Source organism: Macrobrachium nipponense, chromosome 10 (assembly GCF_015104395.2).
Source record: "Macrobrachium nipponense isolate FS-2020 chromosome 10, ASM1510439v2, whole genome shotgun sequence".
NCBI lineage: Eukaryota > Metazoa > Arthropoda > Malacostraca > Decapoda > Palaemonidae > Macrobrachium > Macrobrachium nipponense.
This window is the reverse complement of record NC_087204.1, coordinates 68,245,671-68,260,670: the sequence shown is the minus strand read 5'-3', so window position 1 is coordinate 68,260,670 and position 15,000 is coordinate 68,245,671. Positions and strand designations below refer to the sequence as shown.

Sequence of the window (15,000 nt, the reverse complement as noted above, 5' to 3'; positions counted from 1 at the left end):
CGCTATTATATTATATATATATATATATATATATATATATTATATATATATGTACACAGGCAGTCCCTGGCTTACGACAGTTTTGGCTTACAATAATCCGAGTTTGCAACGATTTTTCTGATGTATTCATAAAAAAATCCAGGCCAGCTTACAACACTCGGTCCAAGTTTATAGCGCTGCTAGCTTACATCGTTCCAAGTTTATGGTGGTTTTCTAATACAGTCAAACCTCAGTTTTGTACACCTCTCTTTTCGTACGTTTCTGTTTTCGTAGACTTTTTTTCTACAAAATTTTGTCTCGGTTACCGTATGTTTCCTCGGTTTTCGTACACTCGGGAATGCTCCATCTGGGGCCCAGTGCATGACCGGCCCCCGTATCAAGCGCCCAAACAAAGCCTCCCATTTCCTGTTGTGTTCCTTCTTTTTTTGCTTTTTTATTCGTGTAACTGCTAGATAAGCCATCATGGGGCCAAAGAAAGTTCCAAGTGCTAGCCCCTCTGTAAAAAAGGCGAGAAACATTAAAGAATTTAAGAAAGAACTCATAGCAAAATGTTAGAGGAAGTTGCATGCCAATCTCAGTGAGAAAATGCCTACAACAAGCGCTGCTGTTAGTGAATTTAAGGCCATCAGAGGCTGGTTTGAAAAATTCAGAAAACAAATGGGCATACATAATCTGCATACTTCAGGGATTACGGACATGTTTGCAAAGTGGACTGATGTAAAACAATTTTTGGGAGAATTATCATCTCAACAAAGAAGTTTAATGTTTAATGACAATGCCATGTTTAACTTAGGCAAATTTTAAAGAAACACCAGAAACAAATGTCTCTGGACAGTTTTATTGTGAGACAGGGGTCCAGGAACTCTCAAGCTGGTCCTAGTGCCAGTAAACGACAAAGAGGGGAAGTAACATCAGATAGTCACAGTAAAAAACAAAGAGAAGTACTAAACCCAAATAGGTCCTTGGTACCAAGTCCTTCTGGATGGAAATTCCCCTTCCAAACAATTTTAGTGCATTTTTCTTGAGTTTTAACTAGCAAAAAAAGGCAGTTTTAAGTGCTTTTATAGGGGTTTCATTTATTCAGGTGGAGGGGGGGGGGAGGGAGGTGTGACTGGTATGCATCCCCCGCGAATATAGGGGGAACATTGTATTAATGAAAAATAAGTTTCTGGTTACAGTACAGCACACATTCTGAGGATACAACGTTTTTTTCTTTTTATCCTCCTTATGCCGTATTATACATGGAACTAGCTTCTGAGCTCAGGTGTACTACTTAACTGCAGTGGTATTTGACCAGACAATGACCTTGCTGGGTTGAGGCCACTGGGGCACCTAACAATGCCAAACAACGCTACTTCACTCGTGTTTGCCTATGCCTGGCTAGGTTGATTCACGCTTTGTTGTTGCATTAACTTGAGTTTTGCTCATCTTTCACCATGGCTCCAAAATGGCAGAATACTTCGTCTGATGCTATTGCATCAAAGAAGAGGAAAGTCATCACCATGGAAGTCAAATATGATGTCAATGAAACATTCTTGAATAAGAAAGAGAGCAACTAACAAACCTGAGATGAGGTTGTGCTTTGGGGCTTAGTAGGACGACGGTTGTAACCATAGTGAAGGACAAAAAACGTATCTTTAAGCATGTTAAAGATGCTGCACCAATGAAGGCAGCAGTTGTTAATGTGAAGCAATATAGTCAGAACATTGTGGAGAGGGAGAAGTTATTGATGTTCTGGCTGGACGACCAGAATCAGCAATGTATTCCAGTGAGCTTAAGTGAAATTCAAAAAAAGGCTAGGGAGCTGCATATGGCAGCAGTGAAAAAGAATGGGGAAAGCTGTGCTGGTGAAGAATTTTCCTCCAGTAGAGGTTGGTTTAACTGTTTTAAGTCTCATGCAAATTTGCACAATGTGAAGCTGCTAGTACTGATAGTGAATCAGCAGAAAATTTTCCTAATGGTTTGGCTGAAGTAATTAGGGAAGGTGGTTAAAATACTGACCAGGTGTTTAGTGTAGATAAGACGGGGTTATTTAGGAAGAGGATGCCCAACCGTATGTATATTCCAAGGAGGAGAAGTCAGCACCAGGCCATAAAGTCGGTAAGGAGAGACTAACTTTACTCTTTGGGGCCAATGCTATTGGAGACTTGAAGCTTATGCCCTTGCTAGTGTATTTGGCAGAAAATCCTATGCTTTTCAAGTACATTTTCAAGAGTCAACTCCCTGTCATTTGGAAGCCTAACAAGAAGGCTTGGGTTACCATGATGGTCTTTGAAGACTGGTTTAATGATCACTTTGTGCCAGAAGTGGCACTTTGAATGGGACCTGGAAGAAGCTGTGTCTGCAGTTTGTGCAGTTTTGATTTGGAAGCTGAGGATGTCACCAAGCTGCTAGCATCCCATGAAGAGGAGTTGTCATTGGAGGACCGCATTGAGCTACAGAAGCAGATGATTGAGGAGGAGTTAGATGTACTAGACCCAAAGCCCATGACATCAACTGTCAAATACTTGTCAGAGGGTTTTACTCATCTGGAGAAAGCTAGTTAGGTAAGGAATTCTGAATTTTTTTTTTTACTTAAATGCAAAATGTTATAAATTGTAAACAAAATTTTATAAAACTGTTAGAGTACCGTATTATATTTACTGTAGTACATACACAACATAACCCAATAATTTGGGTATCATTGCAGAAGTTATGCCTAATCCAGATTCCATTAGGTAAGGAATTATTAATTAAACTTAATTTCACTTTTATCATTTTCATGCTGTAAATTGTTTGTACACATACATACTGTAATGTGTTTACTGTTGCATAATCTAATATTTTTCAATATATATTATTCCAGAAGCTTGTGATAGTGATGATGAGAACCCAGATGACCCTGAACCCTTCCACGGTTTTGAAGCTCTCCAACTTCATCAGGTAAGGAATTCTTAACATTTATTTTTGTTTAAATGTTTTATAAATTGTTTATAAAGAATTTTTAAAATTTGTATGTACACTATGTGCATCCACCTTATGTGCTGTAACTTTACATAACTTTTATCATTATAATTCATTCCAGATCCAGATGTAACCTCCTCAAAGCCCAAATCAGCTGAACCTGTCGCCTCTCCAACTCCATCAGACAGGGAATTCGTAACTGTTTTTTATTTTTAAATTTTTAAATTGTATTATACTTACAGTAAATACTACTGTGTACAGTAGTAACACTGTACATACTCTATCAGTTTTATCTTTATCATTCCAGACTCCCAATTGGGCACCTGCAGATTCCATTTCATAACCCATCCATTCTCATCTACTGTACCAAAGACCCATCCCAGTAAAAAAGCCAACCACTAGAATTTGGTAAGGAAACTTTTATATATATATATATATATATATATATATATATATATATATATATACATTTATTACTGTAGTAATTTATAACTTTACTAATCATATGTACATTATCATTCCAGACTGACACGCACCTTTACATAACCTGACCTCTGCTGTAACTATACGCTTCCTTATGTAGCTTACAGCTTTCATTTCACTAAAGGTAAGGCATTCTTAAATGTTTTTAATGTTATAAATTGTTAATATGTAACAGTACATTTTATAATTTAGTATAACTACTAATACTTATGTGGTTACATACTGTCCTTGAATAATCTATATCATTCCAGACTGTCCACCACCTTTTAGAGCTCTTTCTTCCTAGTCTGGTATCTTTAAAAATTACATAGAAAATAGGTAAGGAATTCATTTTTTTTTTTTTAGTTTTGTACTGAACTGAACACAGCTTTATGAAATACCTGAACTGATACAGAACTTCTATTATTATATACATAACCTGTATAATTTTATCCTTATCACTGCAGGCTCCCTACACATGCAATACATCACCTCTATCTCCCACAACCTAGCTATCAGCTTTGAGAAGCGCTAAAGGTTGGTAAGGAATTCCTAAGTTTGTTAAGTTTTATACATTTTATATATTATAAAATACTGTAATGGCACTATTACTGTATACTTTATTGCATACAGGACTATACACTAATAGTAAACTTTTATATTCCAGAATTCCAAAATTCCTGAATGATGCGGCCACACAAGCATTGTCTAGGGTTAGATAGCACGACAGCTTCAAATTAAAAGTAAGGAATTCACTGCGTTTTATAATATTATATTAGTAGTCTTTGGTTAAATTACAATAACAACCGTATTTGATATTTATTGTACTGTACAACAAAATGTACTATACTATACTTTATTGCATACAGAACTTTGTGTAGTATACTTTGTACTAATTGTGTATTTTTACATTCCAGAACCACCAGTTTTATAATAAAAATCAATTCTAGATTGCAGGTAAACCATCACAGTAATTATAGTAAAAAATGGCATTTGCAACGCCATAAATGCCAATTGGCGCCGATAAACCGCTTACCGAAGCTAATAAACTGCTTACCAATGCTGATGAACTGCCTACTGAGTTTCAGTTTTATAACACTTGGTTAACAACGGCATTAACCAGATTTTCAGTGCCAGTAAGCCATTTATAGGCGAAAGCAGGCAGTTCATCAGCATTGGAAGCAGTTTATTAGCTTCGGTAAGCGGTTTATCGGCGCCGATTGGCATTTATGGCGTCGCAAATGCCATTTTTTACCATAATTACTGTGATGGTTTACCTGCAATCTGACCCCGTCCCGTCAGGGTCTACTTCATCTGGTCCGGCTGTAGTACTGAGGGTCATGCTTAAATAAGACTCAGTGGGTGAATTTAACATGATCTGTATTATCTAAAACTTACACAAGGGTCCGAGTATTAAAGGAAAATAATAATTACGTACAATAACTTTAGTGGCAACCGGCTACCACAACGGAACAGCGCAGGGTGATAGTACGTCGATGCCCTTCGAGTGCCCAGAGGCGTTAGGGCGCTGGTTTCCTCTTAGCTCCCTCGTTATCCCCTTAGGCAGGTCATTGGTTGATTTCTCTCTCCCAAGGAGGTTTAACCAATCGTTGGTCAGACAACCCTCGCCAAAAGTTAACGGCTTTTGGGGAAGTATTTTGAGGGTGGCTGGTTCCCAGCGACCAAAGCAGAGTACGTCGTTGTTCAACTTCTTCTAGACATCTTACACAATGAGATCCCGGGAAACAGTGAGAAGCTCATATATAGATATATATACATATATATATATATATATATATATCTATATATATATATATATATTATTCTATATATAATATATATAAATATATATATATATATATATATATATATATAGTATATACATATATATACATATATATAACATATATATTATATATATATAATATATATATATATATATATATATACATATATATATATGTATGTATATAATATATATATATATATATATATCTATATATATATATTTATATATATATATATATATTATATATATATATATATATTATATTATTTATAATATATATTTATATAAATATATATATATATATATATATATATATATATATATATATATATATATATATGTATTTTGTGACGAAGTGCCAAGTATCCAGTTACTACACTTACCATTCATTAATTGTTACCTCACAACAACCAGACACCTGAACCCTCATCACAGGTACTAAACGACTGAATACTCTAAAGGCAACAGTGATCTCTTAACAACTAACCAGTACTGCAGAAAATCAGACTAAGTTCATCAAAACAGGTGTGAGGTAATCTTGTAAGTAATTAAATTAATTAAAGGGTATCACTCCATCAACAACTTTAAAAGTCTAAGTATTTCCCTGATTTCAGAAGTTTAAGTACTTCCCTGGTTCTAAGTCCCTTCAAGTTAATTGAAGGAAAACAGATCAATTACCACTATGTTTCTACCTAAACTAATCATGAATATAATTATATGCTGGTGTGAATATAAACACTTATGGAAATTTTAAATACAAAAATTTATGATCAAACTCAAAATTTATAAGTGAAATTCACAATATCAGGGAAAATTACTGTTACTTGAAAACAAAGTAAAGTTCAATTAATTCTTGAATCAATTCAGTAAAATTAAATCAAGATTAATTTATTACAAAATTCAAGAAATTAAGTCAATCAAAATTCAAAAGTGTTAGGCAATAATTGAAATTTGGAAATTAATTCACAAGTGTTAAATTCAATTAAATGTGCAATGATTAAGCAATGAAAATAACTAAGTTAATTAAATTGTGATTGCAAATGAAAACAGAAAAACATGAAAAATACCAAAATTGCAAAAATACTAATCACACAGAATATATAATAAAAACACACACTTCAACAAGAAAATGAATAAATTCACAAAACATAAAAATCACTTCAAATGAAACAAACACAAAACACAAAAATTTGCAATGTGTAAAAATGTAAATAGTTTCTCTCAAACCATCGTACTAATAGTTATTAGTTCTCAAAACCATCTTAACCAATAGTTATTAGTTTTTACCAAACCATCATAACCATTAGATATTAGTTATTAGTTTTTACCAAACCTTCGTAACCATCAGTTATTAGTTGCAACTAATAAAAACATAACACACTTTACCTTCTTGGTATACCAATTTTTTTCTTTGCTACAGCTTGTTTCACACTTTCACAAAACCAGGCGCCGTTACACACACAATGTTTGTTCAGATTCCACAAAAACACTAAATAATGCTAAATAAACTCTTAAGAAATATAAAATCTGAAATCTACAAGTTACGAGTGACCATTTTATGTTACGTTAATATCAATTATGGCGAGAGAGAGAGAGAGAGAGAGAGAGAGAGAGAGAGAGAGAGAGAGAGAGAGAGAGAGATGTCTGAACGAAAAGCGGTTTTAAGATGCAATGAAAAACTTCTCCCTTACGGAAGCTGGACTGTGGAGATGATACAAAACGTTTTGGGCAATAATTCTTTCTAGAAGCTTCGAAAACTGATGCAACTTTACAGCTTAACTAAAATCTGCACGTGGTTTTGACAAAGACGAATGTGAATAAAACCATTCTGTTCAACAAAGACACGTACTCGACCAAGACAGAAATCGAGCAAAAGTCCCTATCTGACGTGATGACAGAATTCCCAGAACACAACGAAGACTCGAGGTCTCTAATCAAACGTGTTGACAGGTTTTGAAAAACAACTCTAGTTTCGAACGGACAAAGATATTCTCTCTCTCTCTCTACATTCTACGTTATATATTCTTTTACAGTATGTAATGCAGAAATCTGAACACACATTTTAAACATCCTACAACTAAGCTAGCTTGGAATCTGAAAAAAATGTTGTCAAAAATATCTTATACGCAACATTTTATACAGTCTAAGAGGGGATATATGCATTTTGAAAGTAGCAATATATATATATATATATATATATATATATATATATATATATATATATATATATATATATCTAATAAAAGGAGCCCATAAAAACACCAAAATAGAGAAAAAAGTACTATATTTCAGAGACTGCTGTCTCCCTCTTCAGGTAGATGAATGAGAAAAGTTCAACAGAAAAGGTGGTATTTATACCAAGAGGTCCATCCACAAACAAGCCATTTTAAGTCACCCCCGCTGATAATCTTCCTCTAATCTTCTTAAGGGTTGGTTGAATGAAGACGTTGTCGATCGTGTCCGAAATCCATCCTCCTTTTGAGACGTTCATTACCTGCCTCTCTTTTATTAAGGCCGATTCCATCATTTGACTCTTGTACCGGCAGTTGCTGCTATAAATTTACACGTGACAAATTCCAGTTTATTCTATGGTTATGTTCATTTATATGGTTGAAATAGCCGAGTTCTGTTGTCCATACCTAACTGATCGTTTGTGTTGTATTAATCTCTGGGGAAGGGATTTACCTGTAAATCCGATGTAAGATTGGTCACAGTCCTGGCATGGGATTTCGTATACCCCAGAGTCCTTTGGAGATGTCTTTTGTTGGACGTTAATCAGGGATTTGGCTAAGGTGTTTGGGTAAAGTAAATACAAAAGGGTTCGATTTTCCGAGGGGGTTGGTTATTCTCTTATCGTGTCCAGGTGGGGAATTATTATTTTATTGTTGGGGTGTATCTCTGGTCTTGTCTTTAGGGGGTTCGGTAGAAAATTACGTTAGCTTTGTGAATTGCTTTCTCAATTATATGGTCAGGATATTTTTAAAGACGAAGTTGCTTGCGAATTAGTTCAAATTCTTTTTCCAGGAATTCTGGGGAACAAATTTGCAAGGCTCTTAAGAACAAGTTACTAGCTACACTATTTTGATAGAAATGTCATGATAGCTAAAGTAGTGAATGTATGAAAGTGAGAACGTTGGTTTTCTGTATATGGTAAATTTGTATCTGTCGTATCTCTGATTATTAAAACATCAAGAAAGGAATTTTGTTGTCTGTTTCCCATTCAACTTTAAATTTGATGCTGGGCACTAATGTGTTTAATTTCGAGAGGAATTTCATTGAAATTGCCCACCATTATCCCAAAATGTAGGATATCATCCACGTATCTCATCCACAGCATGTTTTTGGGTTTTATTGCATTTATTACTGTAGTTCAAAGTATTCCATGTACAGATTGGCTAGAACAGGACTTAAAAGGACTAACCCATACTACACCCGAATTTTTGCTTGTAGAATGATTCCCCGAATGAAAATACGTTATTAGATGCACATAATTCAACTAGCTTTATTATTTTGTCAAGCGCCAATGGAAATGATCTGAATAGGGGGATAATTTTACCCAAAAATTAAAAAACTGAAAGAACGTCCCTGTACTGGTACTTTAAGTGAACAAGGAATCTACTCAAGGCTTAAAAGTTTTATGTTGTGAAGTGGTATATGTGCTTCTCTGAATTTGTGACAAAAATCTTCCGAATGTTTAATGTGACTGGGAGAAAAAGTGCCTAAAAAAGGGGAAAGGAGGCCAGCTAACCATTTAGAAATTTTGTAATTGAAAGCACCGGCACATGAAACGATGGGTCTGAATGGAAGATTGTCTTTGTGAGTTTTTTGGGAAGGCCATAAAAATAGGGTAATTTAGGATTAATTACTTTAAATTTCTCTAATAGTTCAATACTCTTTTTGTCTTTGCCAATTAATCTTACTTTCCGAAAAAAAATTCTGTGGGAACGTTTTGGAGGGGATTTTTTCGTCAGTTTTTCGTATGTGTTTGTGTCGCTAAGGAGCTGGTTGATTTTGTCAAGGTAGAAGTCTTTGTCCATTATTTACGATTTTGCCGTCTTGTCGGATCTACTTATTATAACATCTAACTTTTTTAGCGAGTGGATGGCTATCATGAATCTGCGGGGAACAGGATATTTCTTATGTAAGTCCAGTTAAAGCATTTAGTAGCACTCCTTTTAAACATATCTCTTCACGGTTGTAGTTTTTGTCAGATATGAATTTATCAAAAGCCACTATGAAGTCTAGGTTGTTTTTGCGGTCTGGCATAAGGGCAAAGGATAAGCCTAAATTTAAAACTAAATGTTGATTTACAGTAAGGGGGGTGTTGGATAAGTTTAAAACTTTGTCTTGTTGCTCAAGATTATTCCATGCACTATTGTCTATTAGGTTATTTAACTTGCGTAGAAGTCTGTTGGAATGAGTCACGCTATTATAGGCAGCAATGTCGGAACAGAATGAAATCAGATACCTGTATATGTGGTCCGTAGTGAGGAGGCGAAGATTAGACTGGGTTCCATATATCACTCTGCGTAGTACGAAGATGTCGTTTTTCGTATCGGTGATTCTTTCCTCCAGGAAAATCTTGTGTAGAGAGGGAAGGGTCCGATTGCAGAGTCCATCTCCCGAATCCGTACATTTTTGTAGTACTTGTTCTTTGAGGCATTCTTCTAAAAACGTGTTTTTGGGTTTCAGCCGGTGTAGTTTGATCAGTTCTTTTTCAAACTTGCGAAAAATTGGCTTGACTTCTGGAAGTGAGTGAAGAATCCTGGAAAGGCGGTTGAATTCCATAATGGGCTTAAAATGACTGGAAAAAATGTTCTGTAACAACAGAGTTCCATCTAATAAAAGGAGCCCATAAAAACACCAAAATAGAGAAAAAGTACTATATTTCAGAAACTGCTGTCTCCCTCTTCAGGTAGATGAATGAGAAAAGTTCACAGAAAAGGTGGTATTTATACCAAGAGGTCCATCCACATTCGGAAGATTTTTGTCACAAATTCAGAGAAGCACATATACCACTTCACAACATAAAACTTTTAAGCCTTGATGTAGATTCCTTGTTCACTAAAGTACCAGTACAGGACGTTCTTCAGTTTTTAAGGGTAAAATTATCCCCCTATTCAGATCATTTCCCATTGGCGCTTGACAAAATAATAAAGCTAGTTGAATTATGTGCATCTAATAACGTATTTTCATTCGGGGAATCATTCTACAAGCAAAAATTCGGGTGGTGTAGTATGGGTAGTCCTTTAAGTCTGTTCTAGCCAATCTGTACATGGAATACTTTGAAACTACAGTAATAAATGCAATAAAACCCAAAACATGCTGTGGATGAGATACGTGGGATGATATCCTAACATTTTGGGATAATAGGTGGGGCAATTTCAATGAATCCTCTCGAAATTAAACACATTAGTGCCCAGCATCAAATTTAAAGTTGAATGGGAAACAGACAACAAAATTCCTTTTCTTGATGTTTTAATAATCAGAGATACGACAGAATACAAATTTACCATATACAGAAAACCAACGTTCTCACTTTCATACATTCACTACTTTAGCTATCATGACATTTCTATCAAAATAGGTGTAGCTAGTAACTTGTTCTTAAGAGCCTTGCGAATTTGTTCCCCAGAATTCCTGGAAAAAGAATTTGAACTAATTCGCAAGCAACTTTCGTCTTTAAAATATCCTGACCAATAATTGAAGAAAGCAATTCACAAAGCTAACGTAATTTTCTACCGACCCCCTAAAGACAAGACCAGAGATACACCCAACAATAAAATAATAATTCCCCACCTGGACACGATTAAGAGAAATAAACCAACCCCCTCGGAAAATCGAACCCTTTGTATTTACTTACCCAAAGCCAAACACCTTAGCCAAATCCCTGATTAAACGTCCAACAAAAGACATCTCCAAAGGACTCTGGGGTATACGAAATCCCATGCCAGGACTGTGACCAATCTTACATCGGATTTACAGGTACATTCCCGGTCCCCAGAGATTAATACAACACAAACGATCAGTTAGGTATGGACAACAGAACTCGGCTATTTTTCCATTTTCAACCATATAAATGAACATAACCATAGAATAAACTGAATTTGTCACATGTAATTTATAGCAGCAACTGCCGGTACAAGAGTCAAATGATGGAATCGCCTTAATAAAAGAGAGGCAGGTAATGAACATCTCAAAAGGAGGATGGATTTCGGACACGATCGACAACGTTCCTTCATTCAACCAACCCTTAAGAAGATTAGAGGAAGATTATCAGCGGGGGTGACTTAAAATGGCTTGTTTGTGGATGGACCTCTTGGTATAAATACCACCTTTTCGTGAACTTTTCTCATTCATCTACCTGAAGAGGGAGACAGCAGTCTCTGAATAGTAGTACTTTTTCTCTATTTTGGTGTTTTTATGGGCTCCTTTTATTAGATGGAACTCTGTTGTTACAGAACATTTTTTCCAGTCATATATATATATATATATATATATATATACATATATATATATATATATATATATATATATATATATATATGCGTGTGTGTGTGTGTATGTATATGTATATAGTATATATATATATATATATATATATATATATATATATATATATATATATATATATATATACGGTCACCACTCCAGTTTTATCGCGAGGGTTACATTCCTGGAGAGCTTGCGTTAAATAAATACGTATTATTTAAACATATTTTCCCCATATGAAATAACAGAAATAAGGGAGGTTACATTCCTGGACTTTTATAACATCAACATCTATTTGGCTTGTATTTCAACCATCGTACGATGGTTGAAATGCGGTAATTGTAGTTATGTCATTTGTGACTACAATTTCTGTAGTTAAGTTATAAATGACGTTATATATGTAGAATAGGACTGATATATTTTTAAGTAATAACTTTATTTCCTATAGATCAAAGATCAGCAAGGAAATATGCTGTTAAATTTAAACCAAGTTGTAGCTGAAGCTGAGAAAGCTGTTCAAGCTGCTCAAGACTTTCATCGTGCCTTGGCACCAAGGATAAAACTCCCATAAAGTTATGCCATCAACCCCACTGTAGATAAAATCAAGTGAAAATAATTTTAATGAAAACTACTGGGCTTAAAACAACCAATTTTACTGATGTTTTCATAAAGCTCGTATTACGATGAAGTCAAGTGAACAAAGCGAACTGAATCACGTTTTTTTTTTTCTTCTTCTTCTTTACGCAGTAAACATTCTCCCAATGCAATCTGTTAACGAAATAAATAATTTTAATTCACAACGAGACTTATTCAAGTCATATTTCGACTTAAAAATTCGTCGTATAACGAAAAATGACCATGTCTCATATAAGTAAAGTATCTAGATATTCGTTTATGCTAACTAAAAGCAAGAAAATTCGCACAGAACTGAGTTGAATACGGCAAAATAAACTCGTATCGCCATCAGCTGATTTCCAAACCAAAACATTGACCGCTTTGTTATTATTTCATAACACAATAATATGAAAATACATGTAATATTATTGGATACATTGAAGTAATATATAACTTTTTAAAAGATTCGTGGAAAAGATGCATATTCATTATGTTTGTAATTATATGTAGCCATCAGCAGCTTGGCATCGCTCAATTATGCCTATGTCGGAACGAGGCTGATTCTCGTTTTGTGTCCATTTTTTTTATTGCTTTATTTATAAATAAACAAAATCTTTCACATTATTAATAAATAAACAAAGTTCTTCGTTTTATTAATAAATACATACCGTGCTATATCTTTGTTTATGTCGATGGCTGTCGTCTGCAGCGCTGATGTGCAGGTGATTTAAAAACAACGGTTGGGCGCCAATTCGCGTTAAATCGAAATTTTTGCATTTTTTAAAATTTTTAAATAATTTATAGCTCACGTAAAATCGAAAATGCATTAATTAAACGCGTTTTAATTTTTGGTTCAGAGGCGTAAAAAACAAAACATAACATGTTTTTGTCATTAAAAAACCAAAACGCAGACACTGCAACCTTTACCATTTATAAAGCAGCATTCAAGCGTTTCTCTCACTCTATTTATCCTAAACTGCAAAGAATTAAATGAAAATTCAATTGATTAAATCAAGGTAGGTTATAATTTAATGACTACTTACCAATGATTGAACAGTATTAAAATGATCTTCGGGCGAAACACCATTGGAAGACGGAGAGTGATGCTGGCTGGTTCCTGGTGGGAAGGCAAAAGAGGAAATCAGGGACGTGCATGACGATACTGACGGTCATTTGGCGGGAAAATTGGTTTTATGTTCTTGGAACGTAATCTCACAAGTTATGTAGTGCAAAACTGTTTATCATTTCTTTAGTTATGTGCACTGTATGATATGAGTAGTAAAGTGCGCTACTATGTATAGTTTGGTCAACATTTTTTTTTTCCTTTATTCCAGTTGTGAAAACTGGGGACAGGTCACTGAAAACAGGGACTGTAACCGAGGTCGTTTGGTCACCCTACAGTGTTCGTCTGTCCACAAAACTTTCTAGTATGTAGTACGGGTATTCTGATTTCCCCTCTTCTCTTTACCACACTGTTACTGAACAAGGGCAAATTTCATCCTATCGAAGCTCTCTTGATCACCATGTGTGTTTTAATTAACAAAATAAATCTATGTGACAAAGTAAAAGGTAGTATATATATATATATATATATATATATATATATATATATATATATATATATATAAAATATATATTATATATTGTTACGATGTGCCTAAGTATCTGGTTACCATGCATCAAACATTACCTACCAAAAAGCCAGACACGTTGAACCCTCATAAACACGTTTAAAAGTTTCGACTGAATACTCTAAAGGCAACAGTGATCCCTTAAAGGTGGGTACACACGTGCGAACCGAACCTTGTATTGTAACCGATTCTTGTAACAAAAACGCAAGTGTGGAGGGTTCCTCGAACCCGAACCCCGAACACCCGCGAGGTTCGAGGCTCCGTTCGCTCCCTCCGTGCCCGGCAATTGTCGGTTTTTTGGGCCCCGAATCAAAGGAGGTCTGTTTGAACGTTACGCCATGTGTGGACGTAGCCTGTATTTAACGTGTAACAAGGTAAACAGAGGTTGCTTAACTTGTTAACACCGACTATGAACAGGCCGTCCATAGTAGAGTCCCTTGTTTTGGTCATCAGTACGTATATGTATAACCATGGCTGATTGGAGTGAGGAAGAGGTCCTTCAATTTATTAGTTATTACGAAGAAAAGGCCTTTCCGTTGGCCAGAAACTCTTTGAATCTCATGTCAGCGAGTAATTCCCAACCACTGTATTCTACCCTTCTAGTATATAACCTTGATTGCCACCATCTTCTTTTATTTCGCTTCATCTTTGTTAAATAAAGAATGTATATAAATATACGCGGCAGCTGCTACTTGCATGGTGGCCATCGTCGGTAAACAACCCGGACAGAGACAGACTGATGATCGCCAGTGGATTGAAATGAAGTTACGTGCTTAACGTGGTTATGGTTCGTCCTCAACATTTTGACGCCTTGTAACCGTATATGCGTAACTCAGTTACACATACAAGGTTCGGCTCTCACGTGTGTACCCACCTTAACACTTACCAGTATTGCAGAAAATCAGACTAAGTTCATCAAAACAGGTGTGAGGTAATCTTGTAAGTAATTAAATTAATCAAAGGGCATCACTCCTTCAACAACTTTAAAAGTCTAAGTATTTCCCTGATTTCAGAAGTCTAAGTACTTCCCTGGTTCTAAGTCAAGTAAATTGTGAATGCAACGAAAAT

General features: G+C 35.1%; 1 protein-coding gene across 2 annotated transcripts in view; it reads right to left on the bottom strand.

Moving 5' to 3' along the window:
• Positions 1 to 15,000, bottom strand: part of LOC135223661 (carbohydrate sulfotransferase 11-like) — a 119,818-nt gene that overhangs the window by 58,960 nt on the left and 45,858 nt on the right. Inside the window, exon 2 of one of the 2 annotated variants that reach the window (XM_064262319.1) lies at positions 13,345 to 13,418. The exons of the other annotated variant lie outside the window; for it this stretch is intronic. The gene's annotated coding sequence lies outside the window, so the exon portion shown is untranslated. The remainder of the gene's footprint in view (positions 1 to 13,344; positions 13,419 to 15,000) is intronic. 2 annotated transcript variants of the gene reach the window in all.